Genomic DNA, 8801 nt, shown 5'->3' on the forward strand with positions numbered 1-8801 from the left:
CTTCATCCCTCTCTACTTTGTACTTCAATTCCTGGCACAAAAACCTTCTTGTTTTTGGATTTGTTCAAAGTGATTTGCTTTTGGTTTCATATTTCGATTCAAATTCTTCGGTTATTCTTCGATTCAAATTCCTGGCACTACGTAGGAATGCTCAAGAATCGGTTAGGATTTGGGAATTTATCCAAATTAGGGATTTGGGTCAACTGAGTTTTTGATAAATTTCAGAAATTGGATGGGTTTCTTGTTGAATTGGAATTCCTTTGGCTCCAAACCTTTGCTCCTCAGTTCTTCTACCTAAAATCCATTTGGAAACGGAATTCAAGGAAGCAAATTTCAAACCCATAATTTGACTTCCTTCATGTCCCAACATTCTGCCATTGAAGTTTCAGAAGTTCAGTCAGAGCTTCATTGGAAAGTACTTACCTTTTTCAAACGAATGGCTCGAACAACGTCTCCATCGGAGGTGGAGGAAGATGTGGATAACTGCCGGTTGCGGCCGTCGGCTCTAGCAGGAGTGGTGGAGATGGAGGTAGAAAAGCAACAGCAGAGGACAACTCTATAATACGAAGAAGAATGAGAAAATGGTCGTCTGAGAATCGTTGTGGTGGTGGAAGAAGCAACGCGGAAGAGGTGCTTCAATGGCTGCGAGGATAGAAGGGAGGGTGGTGCAGGTGCAGAAGAAAGAAGGGAAGGAAGGGGTGCGGGTTGCAGAAGAAAGAAGGGAGGGAGATGGTGCGGGGAAGAAGATAGGTACGGCTGTTTGTTTGGTTATTTTTTTTTGTTGTGTTTTTTTTAATTTTTTAATATTAAAGTAGGCCCATATTGACACGTGGCGACCAATAATTGTCCACATGGACGCCACGTACTTAAAGGTAGAAAACCACAAAAAAAACTTCATGTACTAAATGTTGAAAACCACAAAATTAATCATTCTTTATAGTATCAAAGCACGTTGTCTCACATGTGAAACCCAATGGCCACACTTGCTCCACGTCATTCCCTATGTGTTGTCCATGTGTTCGGCATGAAAATTTGTCATACGTAAAGAGAGACCTAACATGGGCTTATAAATAAATTGAGCTACTGCCTATATTATTAATTGATTTTATAATGTAACAACTTTTTTCCCCTATCTAACTATTAGTTTTTTTAACAAATGATCACAAAATCATATATCCTGAGGAGAGAAGATAATGCTATGAATGTGTTGATTGCATTCTTCTCATTCTGAGGTATATATAATCATGTACAATCCTACTACAATAAGGAAAGAATAATTACAAGCAATCTACAACCTAAACTAGGAAACCCAATATTATAGGAATCCCATAATTAAAGGAAAATATTATACAAGTCAACACTCCCTCTCAAGTTGGTGCATATATGTCACACATGCTCAACTTGTCCAAAAAACTTGAGAACTTATCACTGGAACCAGCCTTTGTGAATATATCAGCCACTTGATCCTCGATCCTAATCGACGGCAATTCAATTAATTTTTTTTTTCTCCAATTTTTCTTTAATGAAGAACCTATCAACCTCCACATGCTTCGTCCTATCATGTTGTACCAGATTATGAGCGATATCCCTAGCAGCTTTGTTGTCACAAAATAGCTTCATTGGCGAACTATGGTTGACCCCCAAATCTCATAATAGAAACTTAAGCCACAAGAGTTCACAAATACTAAGAGTCATACCTCTATATTCTGCTTCTGCACTCGAACAAGCTACTACATTTTTCTTTTAACTTCTCCATGTTACTAGATTACTATAACCAAAAGTGAAATATCTTGATGTTGAGTGTTGATCATCTACCGAACCCGTCCAATTGGCATTGGTATACCCTTCGATTTTGAAATGATCATTTTCTTAAACAGAATTCCTTTACTTGGACTTCCCTTCAAGTAACACAATATCCTCATTATTGCACTCATATGTTGTTCTCCTGGATCATGCATATGCTGACTGCCTATGCTTAAGGCACGAGCAAGATCGGGTCTTGTATGTGCCAAATACATCAATCTCCTAACTACCTTTGATATCTTCCCTTGTCTACCTTTACTTAATTCTTGTTGAGACTCAACTTTGTTCCTTCAGTTAACGGAGTTGCTATAGGTTTACAGGTTGACATCCTGGTCTTCTTTAACAAATCCATGATATACTTTCTTTGAGACAAGAATATCCTAGACTTGCCTCTTGATACCTCAATCCCAGAAAGTATTTCAGAGATCCAAGATCTTTCATTTCGAACTCCGTAGATAAATACTTCTTCAGAGCCGATTGTTCAACAAAGTCATTCCCGGTAACCGCCATGTCATCCATATATACAATAAGTGCTGTAATCTTTTTATCTTTTCGTTTCAAGAACAAGGTATGATCCCAATTGCTCTGGCCATACCCCATTGGCTTCAATGATTTAGTGAACCTGATGAACCATGCCCTTAGTGACTGCTTTAATCTATATAGTTACTTCTTTAGCTAACATACCTTACCTTTGTTCATGTTTGTTTAGGTACATCCCGGTGGAAGCTCCATATAAATTTCTTCAGTTAAATCTCCATGTAGGAATGCATTTTTGACATCAAACTGTTAAAGTGGCCAATCTAGGTTCGCTGCCATGGACAAGAAAACTTGAACAATATTGATCTTGGCTACTGGCGCAAAGGTGTTCGTGTAATCTATGGCATACTTCTAAGTGTACCCCTTTGCTACTAGTCTTGCTTTAAAACAATCAAATGTTCCATCTGCTTTGTATTTCACTATATAGACCCATTTACATCCCACAAGTTTCTTGCCCGCTGGCAAGTCCAATAATTCCCAGGTCGTATTCTTCTTCAGCACTTAGTTCCTCATTCGTTGCTTCTTTCCATGTAGGATTGGCTAAAGCTTCCTACACATAGTTAGGAATATATACAGTAGACAATTGTCACAAACATCTTATTTGATTCAGACAGGTGACAGGTGGACACATAGTTGTTTAATAGGTACCTCACTCTTGAGTTATGGGTTGGTTCGGTCACTGAATACTTAGTTTTACACTTAGGGTCTGCCTCATAGGTGTGTTTAGGAATACTTTGATTAATTCTTCTGAGAGACTACAGAGCGGTGGTCTATCTGGCGTAGAAAACGATTGGTTATAAGAATCACTAAGAGAAGAGTCGGCATGTACTGTTTCTTCTACAACCGCGGGTTCCAACTGTAAGGGGGCCAAGGGGGCATTGTCTGTTATCTCAGACTCGACAAGAAACTATTGTACAACAACAACCTGCTCGAACTTGGCTGATGTGCAGTGGACATGGGTTCGGTGGTAGGCTGTTGCGCAATGGCCTGCTGCTCGACGAGGGGGCATGTCTTCTGCTATCTTAGACTCGGCAGGAAGCAGCTGTGCAGCAACAACCTGCTCGGAACTTAGCTGTTATGAAGTCGACACAGGTTCGGTGGTAGGTTGCTGCGTAGTGGCCTGCTGCTCAGGGGCTAACTACTGCATCATAGCTTGCTGCTCGATGGCTGCACCGTAGCTTACTGCTCGGTGGTAGGCTGTTGTGCAGTGGTTTGCCATTCGGTGGTGGGTAGTTGTACTGTAGCTTGCTGCTTGGTTCTATAATCAAACATACGAACTTCATCGCCTTAAAACTCCTCCTAAAGTAAGGACTCAGAGGAACCAAATACATATCCGTTTCATGAAAAATGACATCGGCAGTGATAAACATTTTCTTAGTGGGAGGCTGACAACACTGATAACCCTTATGAGTAGTAGCATACTTCATAAACACACATCGAAGAGCTCGAGGTTCAAGTTTTTTTTTGCAATTGTGAAGGATACATGTGGACAAAAGCCACGCAACTAAGAACTCAAAAGGAAAGGTTAAAGACTAGCAGGCAGCTGAGCAGAGACATAAGAGTCTGAAATGGTGTCTGAAACTCGAGGGTACAAGAGGGAAGCTGATTAATAAGGTAGGCAGCCGACGTGAGGACCTCACCCTAATAATACAAGGGAAGACTTGCCTCAACAAGAGAAGCACTAACCATTTTTAACAAGTGTCTATTCTTCAGTTCAGCCACCCCTTTTGCTGAGAAGTATACTAACATATGGTCTGATGAACAATACCGTATGTATCAAAGAAAGAGCGAGTTCAATATTAACATACTCCCTTCCATTATCCCTTCAAACCACTTGAATTATCATATTGTATTATATTGTATTGAAACCATTTTGTGAAATTTTTGAAAGGCCATACTATCACTTTTCAATTTTAGCAAATTGTAACAAACCAATAAGCTCCACCAACTGAGGCAATTTTGGAAGGGCCCCAAACATCATAGTGAAGAATCACAAAAAGAACGGAACTCTTATTTAAACTTAGAGGAAAAGAAGTTCGATAGCTCTTAGCCATTTCACACACATCACACTTAAACTGAGAAACATCATTTTTCACAAACAAACTAGGAAATAACTTATGCAAATAACCAAACGAAGCATGGTCAAGACGACGATACCATATCCACACATTGGACCCTTTATTATTCTCGACTGGAGTCCTATTCACTGACAGTGCTTGAATGAGCAATCACGAGCTACTGGAATTCAACTCGAGGAAGTACAACTTCCCTCGTCTAATACCATAACCAATCATCTTCTGTGTCTGGATGTCCTTAAATACATAAAAATAAGGCCAAAACACCACCAAACAATGTAAGGCAAGGGTTTTTTGGGCAACTGATAATAATATTATAATTCAATGAGGGAACCATAAGAACAATATCAAGTTTTATGGTATCAGAAAGGGAAACTGCGCATTCTCCAAGACTGGGGCGGCATCACCATTAGACACATTAACCTCGGTGTGGGTACAGGTTTTTAGTGATGGAACCTGTTTAGAATCACAAGTCATAAGTTCAGTAGCTCTAGAATCAATTATCCATGTATTATTCATAACAGAAGATGAGACATTAAGTGCCTTAGCTTGATACCTGCCGTAGTAATCAGAGTTAATGCTTTGCTTACTACATCTGCTGAATCATCCTTGGTTTCTGCAACAGACGCTAGAGGTTTGTTGAAGTGAGGGTCATATGTCTTATCCTAATTCTCGGGATACCCAATCAGCTCCAAGCACTAGCTTTTGGAATGTCTTACCATACCATAGTAGGGAAATTTACCCTGAGGACGATCACGACCAGTTCAGCCGGTTCCTGGTTGCCCAGTTTTATTCTTGGACCCACCTTGGTCAGTACGGGTTGAAAGGCCTCAAGCCTTCACTGTTATTGCATCCGGTTATGAGATTTGGCCCCTCATCTTCATAGCTTCCTTGCGACCTGCTTCTCGACGGACATACGCATAAGCAATCTGAAGTCCAAGTGGTGGGTTTTTGCTCCATATTTCTCCACGAACCTGATCAAACCCATCATTAAGCCTACCAAGAAACAAATACAACCTTTGTCACTCGGTTGTCTTTTAGAAAATCATAACATCTTTTTCACATGCCATGGCCACTTTGTTAAAGTGGTCTAATTCCTGACAAATCACTATCAATTCTCCTAAGTAACTAGCCAAAGGCCGCCCATTCTGCTTGAGACGTGCAAGATTTAATGAATAAATTCTAGCCTCATTATTCTAATCAAAATAAGCAGTCTTAAGAGTATCCCAGATCTTTTTAAAAGTTGACAATCGAATATAACACTTCATGATCTCTGGCTTCATTGCCGACAAGAGCCAACTTTTAATTCTCTGATCTTCAAAGAACTAATCATCATATTTGGTTTCATCCTCTGCAGGGGCCTTAATGGACCGATGAAGATATCTCATCTTCTTCCTTCTAGCAATATGAATTTAAACAAAAGAAGCCCATAAATCATAGCACTTCTAATCCAAAACCATCCCAAACTTGAAGCTTGAATTATCCGACTGAATCATGACCGGAGCGGTAGCAGAAACGATTTGATTGTTCTCGACAGACATCTTTCACAAAGAATAGGAAACATGTGCAGCGACAAAGGTACTCAGGGCAGCAACAACACACGTTGCTCACTGTAATTCGAGGCAGAAGATCGGGACACAGCAACAACTTCACGTTGCTCGCTGTTCATCGAATGCATAACAGTGATGCTGGGCATGGCACAGTAACAAACCCTGTTAGGGTTCGAAACTTTTTATTTTTATTTTTTATGACCAAGCTCTGGTGCCAAGAAGAAAATGCTTTGAATGCATCATATATATATATTTTTAACAAACAATATTATCTACACTAAGGGATGGAAGAGTGGCTATTGGCTAGCCTCACAATGGACTACCGATAATATGGTTCAAATTCGCCGCTGGAGAGAATCGAACCTAGGACCTCTCACTTACAAGTGAAGAGGAATACCATTAGACCGTAGTACCAAGTAGCGTTAATGCATCAGTTTTGGTTTAGCAAGAAAAACTGAATGTGGACTTGAGTGTCAATATATAATATGATATTAGAGTGACCAATAATCTTTGACATCAATATTTAAGGATAATGTTAGGAAGACCAAATTTTTAAACCAAATATACAAACCAAATGATGTGTCACCAATAGAAAATAAGCACATTGATCAACACTTAAGTAATAAACCAATCATCAACAACCACATCATTTCGTTTACAAACTTTAGTTTACAAATTTAATCTTCGTAGCATTACTCTTTATTTAATTTTTAAAGGTAGCGTAACAACTTAATCTCTTCCTCTAATCCAATGATTACACAACTTAATCCATTCTCAGGATTCGAATCATCGAAAAAGAAGAGGAATCATAAACTCTAATATATTTTTTTGTAAGCCCTATTACCCAATGCTACTGCTACTACTATATAAAGCACTACATTCCTATTTATATTTCTATTTGGCTTTCTAGGTTGATTGGTGTTTGTAATTAGTGACTAATCTCCATGAGTATGGAAGAGGCAATGGAAGGCATAGTAGTGATTAGGGAGTTGGACTTGAACAATGACACACCAAGTGTTAAAGAAATTGGTGGAGTCATTAGGGGTTGCATCAAAATTGTTACTTGTGGCAAAAAGCTCTTACGCAATAACAAAGGAGTTGAAAACCCTACTGGTGAATATTTTGATCCCAAACTTGTCCCCGTTTGCAGGAAAGTTGCTTACATTCTTGGCCTACGAATATCTCATTCACCCAGGTATCTAATCATTAAATAATGTCTCACTTACCACATTGTAGACACCATTACTAACATATAGTTGTGATACATTTTTATTAGAGAGGCGATCAATAACGTGACTCATTTTAGTTTAATTTAGTTGGTTAATCTCAAAATTTTGATTTAATTTCAATGTCATGTGATCTTTTGCAGGAGAAGAGGTATTGGGTTAAAGCTGGTTAATTAAATGGAAGAATGGTTTAGGGAAAATGGAGGTTTAGGAAAAATGGAGCTGAGTATTCATACATATCAACTGAAGTGGACAACAAAGCTTCCATCAACCTCTTCACCAAAAAATTCAATACTCCTTCAACGTTGGTTCGATCAGCGTTTGCTCACTGTGTTAAAAGTCAGAACCGATTCACAGCCATCAAACTCAACCCTCAGGAGTTCAAGGCCCTCTACCCCCTGATTTTCCACCACTGAGTTTTTCCCTCATGACATCAACAAGATTGTACAAAACAAGTTCAATCTCAACATATATTTTGCCGTACCTACCAGGTTTTTATGGTGGCTTTTTGTCGAGTTTCTATTTGACCCGCTCGAGTCCTGGGCAATTTTGAGTACATGGAACTGTAAGTGTCACATCTTGGCCCGAGCCCTCACCACATCCCGGGCTTGACTCCGTCGTAGCACTATATTGTCCGCTTTGGACCCCGACCACACCCCCATGGTTTTGTTTCTGGGAACTCACACGAGAACTTCCCAGTAGGTCACCCATCATAGGATTACTCTCGTGCGAACTCGCTTAACTTCGGAGTTTTGATGGAACCCAAAGCCATTAAGCTCCCAAAAAGCCTCGTGCTAGGTAGAGATGGGAATATACATATAAGGCTTACAAGATCCACTCTCCTGGGCGATATGGGATGTTACAATCCACCCTCCTTAGGGGCTTGACGTCCTCGTTAGCACACTTTCGGCCAAGGATTGGCTCTGATACCAAATTGTCACATCCCGGCCTGGGCCCCCACCACATCCCGGGCTTGACTCTATCGTAACACGATATTGTCCGCTTTGGGCCCCGACCATGCCCTTATGGTTTTGTTTCTAGGAACTCAGACGAGAAATTCCCAGTAGGTCACCCATCATGGAATTGCGCTCGTGCGAACTCGCTTAACTTTGGAGTTCCGATGGAACCCGAAGCCAGTGAGCTCCCAAAAGGCCTCATGCTAGGTAGAGATGGAAATATACATATAAGCCTTATAGGATCCACTCTTCTGGGCTATGTGAGATGTTACAGTAATGAGTTGTTTATGGTGGAAATCAAAGGCGTGTCGCTTACAAGGCGTTTAGCTGCAAAGGCCACACGCGTGGTGGACATGGCATTGCCGTGGCTAAGAATCCCTTATGTGCCTGAGGTTTTTAAGCCCTTTGGTTTGGTCTTTCTGTAAGGATATAGAGGGAAAATCCCACACGTGGGAAAGATAGCAAAGTTGTTTTGCAGCCACACGCATAATATGGCTAGAGATTATTAAGGGTAAAAATGTAATTGTGTCCTCTAGAGATATAACTTAAGGATACAATAGTTTTTATAGCAATTAGTTAGTTTTGGCAGCTAGTAGGCAATACTCATTAAGTTTTGTGCCTCAAATAAATACTCAAGTATGTAACATTATTCCT

General features: G+C 40.1%; 1 pseudogene; it reads left to right on the plus strand.

The window, feature by feature from the left end:
* Positions 1-6927: 6927 nt before the first annotated feature.
* Positions 6928-8572, plus strand: LOC126584290 (probable N-acetyltransferase HLS1; annotated as a pseudogene).
* Positions 8573-8801: the final 229 nt, after the last annotated feature.

Source organism: Malus sylvestris, chromosome 10 (assembly GCF_916048215.2).
Source record: "Malus sylvestris chromosome 10, drMalSylv7.2, whole genome shotgun sequence".
Lineage (NCBI taxonomy): Eukaryota > Viridiplantae > Streptophyta > Magnoliopsida > Rosales > Rosaceae > Malus > Malus sylvestris.